Source organism: Saccoglossus kowalevskii, chromosome 4, assembly GCF_978046115.1.
Source record: "Saccoglossus kowalevskii chromosome 4, keSacKowa6.1, whole genome shotgun sequence".
Taxonomy (NCBI): domain Eukaryota; kingdom Metazoa; phylum Hemichordata; class Enteropneusta; family Harrimaniidae; genus Saccoglossus; species Saccoglossus kowalevskii.
This window is the reverse complement of record NC_140644.1, coordinates 35,045,163-35,064,092: the sequence shown is the minus strand read 5'-3', so window position 1 is coordinate 35,064,092 and position 18,930 is coordinate 35,045,163.

Below are 18,930 nucleotides of genomic sequence, written 5' to 3'. Positions count from 1 at the left end.
TGCTACTATTGAAGACATTACAGAAAAACTTAAAATGCAATTCCAGAAAAAAAGTAAAGAATGCATGTTTGATGATGATAAGGGCGTGCATCACAAAAACAAATTGAAAACATACAGAGAAATAAAAACTGATTTTTCTTTTGAGAAATACCTCCAAATAATTAAAAATCCACTATATCGTGCTGCAATGACCAAATTTAGAGTAAGTGCCCACCGTTTACGGATTGAATCAGGCAGATACAAAAACATCTCCATCTCTGATAGAATATGCCCTGTCTGTGATCTTGGAGAAATTGAAGATGAGAAACATTTCCTTTTCACGTGCCAGCTATATGATAAAGAAAGAACCAGCCTTTTTACTAAACATAAAATGTATGGAGAGACATTAATAAACATATTAAATAATAAAAACGATCACATAATTAAAGATGTTTCAAAACACATTTATACTTGCTTTATGCTTAGGGAGCAAAAAATCAAACAATAACTTCAGTACCAGCTGCCTCAAAAAAAACTTACAAAACACAGATTCACATTTATTTACATTATATTACAATTATTCATTTATCTCTTATTGTAAGATATGTATTTATTTCATTCATTTACAGTACTTTTAGTATTTCCTTTTATTTTCATTTTTTTTTTTTTTATTATTACATGTTTTTGACTTTATTGTATTTTATGTCAAGATCTCAAATGGGATACGATAGCAATAAAGAATTACTTACTTTACTTACTTACTTACTATACTATACTATACTAGACCAAAAACAAAACTAGAACACAGAATCTGCACAAGATGTGACAACAACTCAGTTGAGGATGTGTACCATTACATTATGGACTGCCCACAGCACAATGAAATAATTCACATAAGGATAATCCTAATTTTACTTAAAAATAAATTTATTTACATTACATTTACATTTATTTACATTATGACAAACTGCCACATTAAACTTGATGTACATGTGTGTATTAATAATAGTAAAACACTGATTCTGTACTAGTTTGTTATTTTTTTATTTTACTGTGTTATTTGATTATCCTTCTACTTTTTTATTTTTTTTATTTTTCTTGACTATTCATCTTTTATGGAAAGAATAATGTCAATAAAGTTATCTTATTTTGTTTGGGGCTTTTATTTTTTAATTGTATCTAAATTGCTGTTTTATTTGGATTAGATGTAGCTATTCACATGTAAGATTTATACAGATATTGTAAAATGACTAATTTTCACTGGGTTTAAATTTAGCTGATTTACCATTTCAGGCATATTCAGTGGGTTTTAAATTCACTGTTCTATCATTTATATAATGTGTTCTATGTTAACTTTTAAATATTCACTGGGTTTTAATTTAGCGCATTTTCCAGTCAGCGAAATGAGCGAAATTAAAACCCAGTGAATAATTAATCTCTTTACAGATAACACATACGTGTGTATAAACTTTGCAGCAAAGTCAGTGTTTATCTTGTTTAGCAAAATAAACACACCTAATTGTTTCCATATGGGTTCGTCCATGAAACACCGTGGCGGAGATTGACAACTTATATAACTCAGTGCATGTACAAAATAAAATGGGCATCTGGTCACACAGTAGAATAAAGAGGATAGGTAGATAAAGCCATTTAGATGTGTGTGTACTATAGTGATTTGACAATGCGGAAAACATAAATATTGTGAATATTGTTATATTTCCAAAGTAAATAATCAATAAATTATTCTAATTTTTTTAACAAAATATAGTTTTATATAAATTAACCGAACTGCCCGTGATCTTTTTTAAAATGTTTTTTTTTTTTAAATTATTTTGTGTAGTTGCAATCTCTATGCTTTACATTTGGTATAAAACTGAAACCCTCTTTCAATTGAACATGATGAAAGTAAGAGAGTCTCCTAAAACTAATGACGTATCAATATGACAATCTACAATTCAACCTAATACTGCATTCTCCTGTTGTGAAAAAGAAATGAAAAGTGTGATACTAAAAACAATACCTGTAAAATCTACCGGAACAATGAAAAGCGTGATACCAAAAACAATACCTGTAAAATCTACCGGAACAATGACAAGTGTGATACCAAAAACAATACCTGTAAAATCTATCGGAACAATGAAAAGTGTGATACCAAAAACAATACCTGTAAAATCTACCGGAACAATGAAAAGTGTGATACCAAAAACAATACCTGTAAAATCTACCGGAACAATGAAAAGTGTGATACCAAAAACAATACCTGTAAAATCTACCGGAACAATGAAAAGCGTGATACCAAAAACAATACCTGTAAAATCTACCAGAACAATGAAAAGTGTGATACCAAAAACAATACCTGTAAAATCTACCGGAACAATGAAAAGTGTGATACCAAAAACAATACCTGTAAAATCTACCGGAACAATGAAAAGTGTGATACCAAAAACAATACCTGTAAAATCTACCGGAACAATGAAAAGCGTGATACCAAAAACAATACCTGTAAAATCTACCGGAACAATGAAAAGTGTGATACCAAAAACAATACCTGTAAAATCTACCGGAACAATGAAAAGCGTGATACCAAAAACAATACCTGTAAAATCTACCGGAACAATGAAAAGCGTGATACCAAAAACAATACCTGTAAAATCTACGGGAACAAGCAAATCAAACCATTAACAAATACAATGATTTGTTACGCAGTAAACAAAACTTAACTGTCAGATATTCATTGCACAAAACGTGTACATTCTTTCGATATACAGTTATAGTTAGATTAGGTTAGATTAGGTATAGTTAGGTTCTTACACATGATGAGTATCTGCTTAGTGTTATATTCGTTAAACATATTGTTCGAAATAATTGTGTGCCATGTTCCTCGTTCTATCTTTATGAAACAACAAAACGGAAAACCATTGAACTTAAGATGAAATATTGTTACTCTGTGGTATTTGAACTCATTAAACAATATAACCAGTGGTGAAACCACTTCCCATATATTCACAATGTGTTAAACTGTAAATTTCGCCCTCTGTAATTCAATACTGTAATTCTATTACAATGTCACATGACCTGACAGGTCGTCTCATAAAAATGATGGAGTATTGTTATCCACTTGGACGCTGTTACGTACATATCTTCATACATAACACACCACACAAAGGGTCCACCCAGTCCTCATGTGCCTTGGACACTGTTACATACATATCTTCATACATATATGAAAATGGCCGCCACACTAGTAACAGTGTGGTTACATCAGCTCTGCTAAAATTCAGGATAGAGTTTGGTGGGAAGGAAGCTATACAATATAATCATCAGTGAAGACCTATAAAGCAATTCAACACACAGCTGAGTCAAAATGGAGGGAGTACCAGATGAAGAACCAAGCAAAAGAATACCAAAACCTTTTAGACTCTCAAACTACGGGGATGACCTTAACACAGTAAACCATGCAGCTTATAACACAGTGAGAAACTTAACATTCCAATGAAAGATATTCCTAGGAACAAGTCCTTATATTTTGACTATAAGCTAGTTGGTGGAGTCAAAGTTCCATGTGATGTTAAGTTCAAATGTATAGAGGAAAAGATTTCAGCATGGATCACTGTATGCAAACAACATTACAACAGTGGATATAAACAACATAAAGTAGCAGTTGAATGGGAAGACAACCCAAATAAGTATGAAGTGGCTAGGATGACTCACTATCATCTGAATCCCTCAAAGTATAAAGAAAACCAGATGCTGTATATCAAATTTTATTCAAATGGGGGAGTTCTAGTTCAATCTACAAATTTTCAGGAATGGGCTGAAAAGGATTTCACACTACTCAAACATAAAGTTTCAGAGGAAGCAAGGTCAACTGCCAGCAACTCATTACCAAAACAAACAAGTGAGTCTGTTACAGCTGAGGCTAACAGGAGGTGTGAATCTGATATCACACCTATTGACAACAAAGGAAGTGACAGAGTAAATCAACCTGCATATAAAGTTGTCAAGAGTGGAAAAGAAGCCAGAGAAGAGAAGAAAGAACATTTTGAAGAGTTACTAATGAAAAAGATTGAGTCAACACCAAATAGTCCATCTGTGAGTGTAAGCAAAGTTTTTCAAGGACATTACAAAGCATTTGAAAACCAATTCAGCCAGCTAGAATCTAAAGTAAATAATACAGTGTCAACAGTAAATACACTTGAAGACAAATACACAGAAGTTGTTGACATTCTGAATGATCAGAAAGTTGAAATTATTGATGTCATGATAAGAGACAAAAAAGATGAGATGTCAGGTATTGAACTGAAATTTAATAATGTTAATATTCGAGTAAATGATGATGAGAAGAGAATAGCCGACTCTAATGAGGTTATAAGGAAATTAGCATTAATGTTAGAAGAAATTGAGATAAACACTGATAAGTATATGAATGTGGCAATGGAACAAGCAACACAAATAAACACAATAATGGGAATTAATACTGAGTTGAGAGAAGAAAACGAACACCTAAAAGTGTCCAATGACAGCTTGACCAATGAAATCAAGATTCTTGAGGAGAAATATGATTCTCTAAATATTCAACTTGAAGGACTGCAAACAGATTTCAAGAAAGTAAGAGAACCATCTAAAGAAAAGTTGAAAAAAGCAGAAAAAAGATGTGAGATAGCCAGTGACAACAAGGAGACATTACTTCTACCAGCAGATAACATTACTGATGACCACAATTTTGAGATAAAAGATACTTTTAAGAAAAGTGAACAATCTCAAGGCAAATACCAATCAAAGTCAACAAGTGAAAATATCTTACTGATAGGTGACTCCTTAATTAAATACATTGAACCAGAAAAGTTATCCAGACAGAATATCACCAAGATAAGATCACCAACAGTTGCTGATACTGCAAAATACATTGAACAAAACTCCATAGAAAATTACGACAAGATAATTTTTCATGTGGGTAGTAATAATATTGCAAACAACAAAGAAAGTCAACTGGTTGCTGAAGAGATCATTACTTTGGTACACCATACTGAATCTGCCATGAAGAAATCAGGCACTGTCATCATTTCCGGTATCCTACCTAGAGGAGATCCAAAATTAAATGAAAAGATTAAAAGTGTTAATGTGAAAGTGCAATCGCAAATAGTAAATGAAGACAATATTTTTGTCAACCATAGAAAGATGTACAGTGCCAAAAATACTATCAGGATAGTATTCACTTAAATGATATAGGAACAAAAATCCTGACATCCAACTTCATTAAAGTTCTAAACAACCAGATTAGAAGTGGACGTGGTATGAAAGAAAATACAAGTACATGTAACTACAAGAGAAAAATAACACACCAGCCTTATCGCCACTCTACACGACAAAGAAGTCAAAAGACAAAGAGCTTTGATAATTCAAATAATGAAAACTACAACAGTACATCACCACAAATCAATTATGCTTCAGTAGCCGCTAATTAACAATAATAATAACTTAATAAATGAAAATAATAATAGTAATGATGTCAACAGCAACAATATCAACAAATCTGATTTACCACCAGCATTCAATATGCCGCAGCCAATGCTTAACTGGTATCAATACAACATGCAGCCAATAATGGAAAGACCACTGCCATGGATGCCAGTACATCTATTTAACGGAGCCATTCCTTCCTCACCTTACTCTAATCCTTCATGGGGTTATGGTACTTAACAGACACAAAGAACAGCTAAAAATAGCCTTGTGGAACATTCATGGGCTGAAAACCTGCATTAATTATCATTAGTCTATTAGAAACTTTTGTTAGTAAGTGTTATATCCTGGCCTTATTATGTATACAGCGCCCTCAATAGGCTTGTCTACAAATATACCCATGATGCATTGTTCTCATCATGGCTGCCTACATGAAATAAATACTGTCCAGGTTAGTTAATCACAATCAAGCCATCCTGTCTTCTATATAATATTGGTGAACATATAACATGGTGGCAGCGGTAAACTGATATGTTAAGACTCTCAACAATATATTATTAACGATTTTGAAGTCAAACAACTGTCAATTTGGAAGCCATAAAGATGACGCTACAAGCTCCATTGCCAGCACCTCAGATGGACTGGGAAGCACCTGATATAGTGATAGCCTTTGCTCGATTCCGACAAAAATGCGAATTAACATTCAAAAGTGCACTGAAGAATGCCACTGATGAAGAAAAGGCTAGCTATCTATTGTTATGGGCAGGAGAGAGAGGCCTTGATATGTACAACAGCTGGAATTTTGATGATGCAGATGACAGGAAGAAGCCTGACAAAATTTTGGAAAAATTTGTGCAGCATCTTGAACCCAAGTCTAACCACCGCATACATAGGTACCAGTTTCAGCACATGAGACAAGAACCAGAAGAAACAGTGGACAACTTCATGTCAAAATTAAAGAATGTTGCAGCCAAATACAAATTGGAATCTGACAAAGAAATGGAAGAAAGGTTAGTAGATCAACTAATATGGGGTTCGTGTCACCCGGATGTTCAAAAGAAATTGATTGGGCGAAATGAGAAGCTTACACTCAAAGATGCGATAGATGTAGCCCGCAGTTTTGAGGCAACAAACAAACAAATGCGATTGCTTGCAAGTAACCAGGACTATTCCTCACCAAATAAATCTGTGAATACAATCAAAAAGTATAGCAAGCCACAAAGCTACAAGCCACAACAACAGACAAAAATATGTAACAATTGTGGGAAAACGCATGACATTTCTGCACGGAAAAATTGTCCTGCGTATGGATCTCAGTGTCACAAGTGTGGAAAAATGAACCACTGGCAATCAGTATGCAAATCATCAAAGAAAATACAAAATCGTCCAACACAACGCCGTAATAGACAGCAGATACATGATATAGGGTACAACACAGATATGACAGAAGAAGAAACCCTGACAATAGGAACTATTCATGCAAATGACAACCGAGAGGAAGTGTATACATTACTGCAAATTGAACGTGCTGAACTGACACAGAAAATAAACCTGAAATGCAAAGTTGACACAGGCGCCCAGAGCAATGTACTCCCATTGCGTCTATTTCGTAATATCTTTCCAGATAAAATAGATAGTAAAGGCAACCCCAAACCAAATGCATTACAAGGAACAAACATGATTCTATCAGCATATGGAGGATCGCAAATCAAACAGTTGGGAACAATAACAATCCCTTGTCAACACAGAGGAAGGAAAATTAACTGTATTTTCTATGTGACAGATGCAACAGGTCCTGCCATTCTAGGCCTAAAAGCATGCAGAGCACTTAACCTTATTTCATTACATTGTGCTATAGAAAGTAAACATACAACAAATGCAGCAAAACAAACAGCACAGAAGAGCCCCAACTACATTGATAGCGACATACCTCTAAAAGATCGTCCACCGATACGAGACAAGGAACATCTACTACAGATGTATCCAGACTGCTTCGATAATGTAGTTGGATGTTTTGAAAACTATACCTACCACATCACTTTAGACCCAAAAGTACCACCTGTAGTACATGCAGCTCGTCGAATACCAATAGAGCTCAGAGACAGACTCAAAACGGAACTAACTGAGATGGAAAACAAAAATATAATTACCAAAGTTAACCAACCTACTGATTGGGTTAACTCGCTTGTCATTCGAGAGAAAGAAAATGGCAGATTACGACTGTGCTTGGATCCCAAAGACTTGAACACTGCAATCAAGCAGGAACACCACCCTACACCAACACTTGAAGAAATCACACATAAGCTGACTGGTGCAAAACGGTTCAGTAAACTCGATGCCCGGAACGGATATTGGAATGTTAAACTAGATGAGGAGTCATCAGTACTAACAACATTCAACACTCCATTTGGTCGGTACAGATTCCTACGAATGCCATTTGGACGTTTTCCAGTTCAAAGTTGACGAAGCATATCGCAACTGCAAAGGAGCCATAGGCATAGCAGATGACATACAAGTATACGGTTCAAATGAAACAGACCATGACTTACATCTACATGAAGCTCTGGAAGACACCAGACGGGCAGGCATAAAACTAAACAGAGATAAATGTCACATAAAAAGCAGAGAATGCAATTTCTATGGTATGCTATACACTGCTGAAGGAGTTAAACCAAGTCCAGACAAAGTCAGAGCCATAGAAATGATGCAGCCCCCAAATGACAAGAAAGAACTGCGAACATTTCTTGGTCTTGTAACATACATGGGTCCATTCATACCCAAGCTGTCAGACCACACAGCATCACTGAGAGAACTCATCAAAGACAACTCAGAATTCGTTTGGACGCCAACACACACAAAGAGTTTCGACAAAATAAAGAGCCTTATCAGCGCAGAGACAACACTTGCCTACTATAACCAAAAGAAACCAGTCATTCTTGAAGTTGACGCTTCATCCAAGGGCATAGGAGCAGTGCTACTACAAGACAACAGACCAATCGCCTTCGCATCTAAAGCACTGACACCAGCGGAAACCCAATACGCAAATATCGAACGCGAACTACTCGCTGTAGTATATGGATGTGAAAAGTTTCACACCTATCTATACGGGCGACCCTTCTGTGTCGAAAGTGATCACTGTCCACTTGAGCAGATTCACAGAAAAAACTTAACCAAATCACCACCACGACTACAGCGAATGTTACTACGCTTACAACCATATGATTTTGACATCAGATATAAACCCGGAAAACAAATGCTTCTGGCTGATGCACTATCGCGTTTGTCACCCCAGGAAACAATTGAAATCCCGGATATGGAAGTGAAGATTCACCACCTGGTAAGCATCACACCAGTAAAGCTATCAATGATCCGAGAAGAAACAAGCAAAGACCCAACCCTTCAGTTATTGATACAACAAATCATACAAGGTTGGCCAGACAGCATCAAAAAAGTACAATCAGTTCTACGACCATACTGGTCAGTACGTGATGACATATCCATTGAGGATGGCACAGTCCTGACAGGTAGCAGAATTCTCATTCCCACAGCATTGAGAGATGACATCTTACAACAAATACACAAAGGTCATCTTGGAATGGAGAAATGCAAACTGAGAGCAAAATCCAGCGTCTACTGGCCAGGTATCTACAAGGACATAGACAATCTTGTCGCAAATTGCACCTCGTGTCAGAAATTTCACAACTCGCAGCAGAAAGAGCCAATAATTCCTACAGAAGCCCCACCAAGGCCATGGCACACTGTTGGAGCTGATTTATTCTACACCAATAACACTTGGTATCTCATTATCGCAGACTATTACTCAAAATTCCCATTCATACGAAAACTAGAAGACCTTCGAGCAAGTACAATAATCCGACTAACTAAGGTATTATTTGCAGAACAAGGCCTACCAGAATACTTTATCTGTGACAACGGTTCACAATTCACGTCAAGAGACTTTAGAAATCTAGCTAATCAGTATGGTTTTGAAATTATAACCTCTTCACCATACTACTCAAAGGGCCATGGATTCATTGAGCGCCACATCCAAACAGTGGAGAAAATACTCAACAAATGTAAAGAATCGGGAGATGATCCAAACTTAGCTTTATTATCACTATACGCACTACACCACTAAAATCCAACGTACCCTCACCTGCAGAATTACTGAACGGCAGAATCTACAAAACTACATTACCAAATAAAATCCATCCACCACGAAATCAGGAAGATATACGCCACTATCTCACCTCACAACAAGAAATACAAACCCACCACTACAATCAGCATGCCAGACAACTGCCTGAGCTGTTCGTCGGACAACAAGTTCATGTCCAGAGTCCCATCAATAAGACATGGTCTCCAGCAAAGATAATAAACACAGATAACACACCAAGGTCATATGAGGTAGAGACAGAGACGGGAAGCCAGTTTCGCAGAAACAGAGTCCACATACGCCCACAGCAGACAAATATTCACCTAACGCCTAAGAAACAAATATCAACACCATTAGACTGTAAACAAGCATTGCTTGCAGATAAAACCACTCAACAGTCAATGCCTAATAGGGAACCATCTAAATCAACAAGATCTATGAGTAATATACAGATGCCATCGCGATTCAAAGACTTTGTTTCTAAATAATGTTCGAACTGAACCTTGTTAACTTTTACAGTTTCGCTTGAGTGTTCAAGTTCATTGAATTCATTGTTGAAATTGTGATTACTAAGTCGAATTCAACCATATTAAGGACATGTATTACCATATCGTCGAGTTGAACTTTTCATTATTTTCAAATACCATTGATATTAACATTCTTCAGAGATATCTTCGATACATTGTAAGAACTATTTGAATGATACTTTTGCTTAAAACAAGAAGGGATGTTATATCCTGGCCTTATTATGTATACAGCGCCCTCAATAGGCTAGTCTACAAATATACCCATGATGCATTGTTCTTCTCATCATGGCTGCCTACATGAAATAAATACTGTCCAGGTTAGTTAATCACAATCAAGCCATCCTGTATTCTATATAATATTGGTGAACATATAACAGTAAGCATGACATAGTTTGTTTATTAGAAACTTGGCTAGATTATACTGACAGTGTTAGTGTTCCCAATGGTTACTTGTATTTTAGAGTAGATAGAAAGAAACATAAAAATGCACGAAAAGCCTCTGGGGGTATGATTATATTTTATAAATCAAAATTTAGAAAAGGGATAAACAAATTCATCAGTAAGTATAAAGAATCACTATGGTTAAAACTTGATAAGCATTTCTTTGGTTTGGAAAATGACTTGTACATAAACAGTTGTACATTCCACCAATAGGATCATCCTACTATAATTCTAGTGACCTTACTGGTGAAGACATTTTTAACATTATAGCGGAGGAATCACTGCATTATTCAAACCATGGAAATGTCTGTATACTGGGAGACTTAAACTCTAGAACAGTTAATTTAAATGATACACTTGATGATATTAATATATCTGACATTGATATTCCTTATACAGAACTTATGGACAATAACAGACAATCTATGGATACAATGAATAACAAATATGAGCAGTATTTGTGTGATTTATGCCTGACTACTGATATGATAATTGCTAATGGTCGTATTGTAGGTGATCTAATGGGAAAAATAACTTGCTTCCAATATAATGGTGTCAGCCAAGTTGATTACTATGTGGTTCAAAAATCATTTTTGCCAAAGATCAACTACTTAAAAATCAATGAATTAAGTCATATATCTGATCACTGTTCACTATCTTTCGCTATAAATACCAACTATGTTAATGAACACAGCATTGACATCTCATTGACTCCATACAAAAAATACAATTGGAATAACTCCTCAAAGGAAAACTTTATAACTCAGCTAAACTCTAAGGATTCAGTAGACAAAATGAATACTTTTCTTGATAACCATTTTAATTTAGAAGAGAGTGACAAAGCGATATCAGACTTTAATGATATTATGCATTTCACAGCTGACAAAGCTTTAAAATTCACTGCAATTAAATCAAGAAAATTTAGTAGAAAAAACAAAAGAAAAAATAAACAAAAATGGTTTGATAATGATTTAGCGTATGTCCGAAAATGCCTAAAAGATATTTCCAGACTTGTTGACAAGTTTCCTTTTGATCAAAACTTGAGAATGCAAAGGATGAGTATCAATAAGCGATACAAAAAATTAGTCAAATTGAAGAGAAATAAGTTTAAAGAAATATTACTGCATGACTTAATGAATTTGGAAACAAAAAATCCATCAGAATTATGGGATATCATCAAACAAATTAAAGAGTACAATGATTTGGATACTAGTAAACATCCTCCATCCATTGCATCAACAGAATCGACTAATTATTTCTCAAAATTATATAACATTAGTGCAATAGATTCCAATTCAGTGTTGGATTCTGAGGTAACTAATTTTGTTGATAACATGAATCATAATGCTACTAGTAATCCGGATCTAGACAAAGAAATTAGTATAGCTGAAATAATCAAGGCTATCAAGAAAACAAAAGTGAATAAATCATCAGGCCCAGATTCAATTCTCAATGAGATGTTCAAATGATATAGTCCACTATTATTAGCTTGTATAAGCAAACTTTTCAACCATATTTTATCAAGTGGATGTTTTCCTGTACACTGGAGTACTAGTTATTTAGTACCAATTCATAAATCAGGCCATATTTGGGATGTAAATAACTACAGAGGAATTGCGCTTTCTAGCGCCACCTCAAAAATCTTTAATACAATCATTCATATTATCAGAATACAGCATTTTCTTGACAAAAACAATTTCTTTCAAGATACTCAATTCGGTTTTAGAAAAAATCATCGAACTACAGACAATGTCTATATTCTGAAATCATTAATTAACAAATATACAAATAAAGTGGGCAGACATTATCTATATGCTTGCTTTGTGGATTTACGCAAAGCTTTCGATAGTGTTTGGAGAAAAGGACTTTTTTTTAAATTGGCTAATGCAGGAGTGACAGGAAAAATAATCCACTTGATAAAATCAATGTATAGTAATACTAAATACGCCATCAAGACTAACCAAGGTTATTGTAAACCCTTCATGTCTTCTAGTGGTGTTAAACAAGGGTGCAATTTAAGTCCCCTGTTGTTTAATATCTATATCAATGACCTATCTGAAAGTCTAGTACAAACTGAACCTGTCAGGCTGCATGACATGTCATTTAACTGTCTACTCTTTGCGGATGACATTGTCATACTGTCAAATTCAGGTTCTGGGCTACAAGACAGTCTTAATCTCTTTAATGACGACTGCAAAAAGTGGAAACTGACTGTCAACATCAAAAAAACCAAAGTTATTATTTTCAACAAAAAGGGGAGAAAAATTAATGATATCTTTTTTCTAGGTGATGAACAAATAGAAGTAGTATCTTCATATACATACTTAGGGATCACCTTTCAGAATAGTGGCAATTTTACAGTCGCTGTTAATAACCTTGTAAAGAAAGCACAGCGAGCACTAGGGGTCCTAAAACAAACTCTGCTATTAAACAACATTATTTCCTCACCAATTAATGCAATTAAACTATTTCGTAGTTCTGTTATGCCTATTCTACTATACGACTCGGAAATTTGGACAGCTTTTAATTTTAAACCTAATATCACCCCTGAATTATTTATTCAGAAATTATTTAGTGATAGCTCAAAAATTGAATCAATTCACATCAAATTCTGCAAACAACTACTTGGTGTTCACAAAAGAGCAAGTAATATTGCTGTTAGAGCAGAGCTTGGTAGTTATCCCCTAATTACTGAAATTTGTACCCAAATGTACAAGTTTTGGTTAAGAGTAAAAAATAACAAATGCAGTAATATAGTGCACTGTGCTTATCAGTCAGAGTGTACAATCAATAGTAATTCATGGGCAAACTTTGTTAGCAAACTACTTGAAATAACTCGATTAAATGAAACAGATCATAATGCTAACATTTTTAGAAACAATCTTAAAAGAATTTACTATGAAAAAATTTGGTTGCCAACTCTATCCAAAAAGGAACATAATAAACTACATATTTACAATAAATACAAATCAGATTATGAATTTGAACCGTATCTGAATAAAATTAATAATTTAAATCACAGAGTAAGTGTAACCAAATTTAGAATTTCAGCACATAAATTACCAATTGAAAAATTAAGATACCAAAAAATACCCTCAGAGCAAAGATTTTGCACACTGTGTTCTGATCAGTCTGTTGGTGATGAAATGCATGCTCTTTTTGACTGCAAACTGGATGAAATTGTAAAGGCACGTAGCTACTTTTGGAATACTCTATCATTATACAATGATAATATTTTAAAATTACCAAAAGAAGATATGTTTGTGCATATTATGGGAATAAAAGACAGTTTCATTGCCAATAGTCTAGGAAAGTTTATTAACACAATTTTACAATGTAATACCTAATAGTTGTTAGTGTTATCTGTTTTAACATTTTATTGTATTTTTTATATCTGTATTTCTTGTTATTGTGTTGTTGTTGTTTTTGATTATTGACCATAGTTAATGTATTCCCAATTCATTAATTTGAGTCAAATAAAATATACTACACTATACTATACTATACTACATAACTCACCACACACAGGGTCCACCCAGTCTTCATGTGACTTGGACACTCTTACATACATATCTCCATATATAACTCACCATACACAGGGTCCACCCAGTCTTCATGTGACTTGAACGCTGTTACATACATATCTTCATTCATAGAAAAGAATTATATTGAATTATGGAAAAAACAAATAACCTCAAAAAAATCATCATCAGGTGAAAATAATAAATTAAAAACTTATTGTAAATTCAAAAATGAATTCAAAATGGAACAGTATTTAACACAAATTAAAGACCCCCACTATAGAAAAAGTATCTGTAAATTCAGGATAAGTGACCATGGTCTAATGATAGAGAAGGGTAGGCATGTTAGACCAAAAATAAAGTTTGAAGAAAGGGTATGCAAAAAGTGTGATACGGATGCAGTGGAGGATGAATTCCATTTCCTGATTGATTGTCCAAGTCATAAAAATGCAAGATGTCAGCTGTTTGGAAAAATTGCTCATATACATCCATATTTTAATTTGATGAAACCAGATGACAAGTTCATATACATTATGAGCAATGTAGATAAGGAACTTGCGAACTATATTAGAGAATGTGGTGCATTTTAAATATATATATCAATATTTCATAATTTTAAATATGTATTTATTTAAACTACATATTAATTTCTTCCTTTTTTTTTTTTTAATTTTAATTATTAGTTTAGCACTTGACTGTATGTTCTCTTCAAACAGAATGATGTCAATAAAGTATGTGTACATAACTCACCACACACAGGATCCACCCAGGCCTCGTGTGACTTGAACGCTGTGACATACATATCTTCATACATAACTCAACACACACAGGGTCCACCCAGGCCTCGTGTGACTTGGATGCTGTGACATACATATCTTCATACATAACTCACCATACACAGGGTCCACCCAGGCCTCGTGTGACTTGAACGCTGTTACATACATATCTTCATACATAACTCGATCACCACACACAGGATCCACCCAGGCCTCGTGTGACCTGAACGCTATGACATACATATCTTCATACATAACTCAACACACACAGGGTCCACCCAGGCCTCGTGTGACTTGGACGCTGTGACATACATATCTTCATACATAACTCACCATACACAGGGTCCACCCAGGCCTCGTGTGACTTGAACGCTGTTACATACATATCTTCATACATAACTCACCACACACAGGATCCACCCAGGCCTCGTGTGACTTGAACGCTGTGACATACATATCTTCATACATAACTCAACACACACAGGGTCCACCCAGGCCTCGTGTGACTTGGACGCTGTGACATACATATCTTCATACATAACTCAACACACACAGGGTCCACCCAGCCCTCATGTGACTTGGATGCTGTAACATAATACCTATCTTCATACATAACTCACCATACACAGGGTCCACCCAGTCTTCATGTGACTTGAACGCTGTTACATACATATCTTCATACATAACTCACCACACACAGGATCCACCCAGGCCTCGTGTGACTTGAACGCTGTGACATACATATCTTCATACATAACTCAACACACACAGGGTCCACCCAGGCCTCGTGTGACTTGGACGCTGTGACATACATATCTTCATACATAACTCAACACACACAGGGTCCACCCAGCCCTCATGTGACTTGGATGCTGTAACATAATACATATCTTCATACATAACTCACCATACACAGGGTCCACCCAGTCTTCATGTGACTTGAACGCTGTGACATACATATCTTCATACATAACTCAACACACACAGGGTCCACCCAGGCCTCGTGTGACTTGGACGCTGTGACATACATACATAACTCAACACACACAGGGTCCACCCAGTCGTCATGTGACTTGGATGCTGTAACATAATACATATCTTCATACATAACTCACCATACACAGGGTCCACCCAGTCTTCATGTGACTTGAACGCTGTGACATACATATCTTCATACATAACTCAACACACACAGGTTCCACCCAGGCCTCGTGTGACTTGGACGCTGTGACATACATATCTTCATACATAACTCAACACACACAGGGTCCACCCAGTCCTCATGTGACTTGGATGCTGTAACATAATACATTAATTATTAAGATGCATGATTCTGGTACTAAAAACTGGGTATCTGGTGTGAAAAAGATTTTGGAAAACCTAAATTTAAGTAATATCTGGAAAGATGGGCAAATTAAATACAGCAATGCTACTATTGAAGACATCACAGAAAAACTTAAAATGCAATTCCAGAAAAAAAGTAAAGAATGCATGTTTGATGATGATAAGGGTGTGCATCACAAAAACAAATTGAGAACATACAGAGAAATAAAAACTGATTTTTCTTTTGAGAAATACAAATGTACCTCCAAATAATTAAAAATCCACTATATCGTGCTGCAATGACTAAACTTAGAATAAGTGCCCACCGTTTACAGATTGAATCAGGCAGATACAAAAACATCTCCATCTCTGATAGAATATGCCCTGTCTGTGATCTTGGAGAAATTGAAGATGAGAAACATTTCCTTTTCACGTGCCAGCTATATGATAAAGAAAGAACCAGCCTTTTTACTAAACATAAAATGCATGGAGAGACATTAATAAACATATTAAATAATAAAAACGATCACATAATTAAAGACATTTCAAAACACATTTATACTTGCTTTATGCTTAGGGAGCAAAAAATCAAACAATAACTTCAGTACCAGCTGCCTCAAAAAAAAACCCCACAAAACACAGATTTACATTTATTTACATTATATTACAATTATTCATTTATCTCTTATTGTGAGATATGTATTTATTTCATTCATTTACTGTATTTTTAGTATTTCCTTTTATTTTCATTTTTTTATTATTACATGTTTTTGACTTTATTGTACTTTTTGTCAAGATCTCAAATGGGATACGATAGCAATAAAGAATTACTTACTTACTTACTTACTTACTACATATCTTCATACATAACTCAACACACACAGGGTCCACTCAGTCCTCATGTGACTTGGACGCTGTGACATAATACCCTGGGGGGGGGGGGGGGTGAATAAAATATGGTACGCAAGCTGAAGTAAAATACGCATAGAAGGGGTGTTATTTAGTGATTTGACGCGTATACCATGTTTTGGGTCGAATATTTTAGATGTAACTTAGAATATAGCAATATTAAAAATGTTAAAAAAGGAATCTCATGAATTCATGTTACCTCAACTTCAAAACAGTATGATTTTAGTATGTATATATGGTATCTTATTTAAGTTTGTGCACTTGAAAAGGGATATAATTTCTGACTTGACTTCTGATAATTTTAGGTCTGACTTGGACAGATGGGCATAATACATATTTTCATACACCGCTCCAACCATCCCTCATAATATGTGACTTTGTAGCCTTGAGTACAGTCCTGTAGGTTGGCCTCCTTCCGTTGAATGATCAGCGGAAGGAGTCCAACCTACAGGACTGTAATCAGGGCTAGTGACTTTGACGCTGTTACATAATACACATATTCATACACAGATCACCACACACAGGGTCCAAACAGCCCTCATAGTATGTTATTATTTGTTCAATTATATTTCGATGTCGTGTTCGCAGACATCATAATATAGAGATGAAACATTCACCGAAAAAACGTAATACACTGACGGACAAGCAATGAGACATTTGTACTCTGTTTGTAAATTATTCAATTATTTTATTATAAAGCGATGGATAGATGAGCTAGACACGTGCCCAATTATTATTGGCATACTATATATGTATTTATATATATTATAGATTTAATAAAATAAAATGGTAATTAACTACTGAGTGATTCTATATTTACTTCTTCAACAAGAATGTAGCCCTGAAATTGTGACTGACGTCATCGTGACCGACTAGTACTGTATATAACCAGAGGTACATTACTTGGGGTTTGCAACTACGGTGTCATGATACCAAGACCCCGTTTCAATCTCGCTCTCGCATAAGCGTTCCAACTCAGAAAAATGCGAATGCGCATGCCCGAGGTAACGAGGATACTGGGATGTCCAGGTGGATCAAAATAGCTGCTCACGATATGACGGATTACGATAACTATATTTTCTGTACATTTTCGATGTATTACATTTTTTCACTATGAATGTGGTAATATATGTTTTATTGTTTTATTACAAACCGCCTATGTCACGTCAGAAAGTCGTAGCATCAGTCTCGCTATCTACGAGATGAGACTTGAATGGGATCTTGGCACGATGTCACCATTACAGTACTATGTGCGTTGCAAACCCCAAGTAATGTACCTCTGATATAACTTAACGGTGAGAAAATTTTAGAAAAAAAACAAAAAAAACAGCACATTTATGTATAAGACATTATTAAGGCACGTGATGGAAAAAGTAGTGTTTGACAAATAAACAAAATATAGCACATTCTGTATACCATCAAAGCGCCTCAACCGTTGCCATTGGCCGAGCGCGTATGATATAAACAATATATCTGCACGCGTTGTATACGTCACAGGGGACCGATTATATGGGCGCGAGGAAGACGGCGCGAGGAAGACGCTTCATAACATATGTGTTATTTTTCATCATTGCTGAACTTTTTCTTATCTAAAGGTGGTACACACATAAACAATCGCCGACATGCTTTTGAATAGACGTGCTTGTCTGTGAAATCTTGAAGAACAAAACATGTTTTTATTTGTGTAAAGCAACGCACTTTGTGTGAAATTTCGAGGTAAACGTTGATTGGTATCCAGTGTCGTCGCTAATCGACATCACATCTGGAACTGGGAAACTTCTTAAGCAGTGTTTTTAATGATGAAATTTCGAAAGAGATGTAATTATTTGTGAAATTTC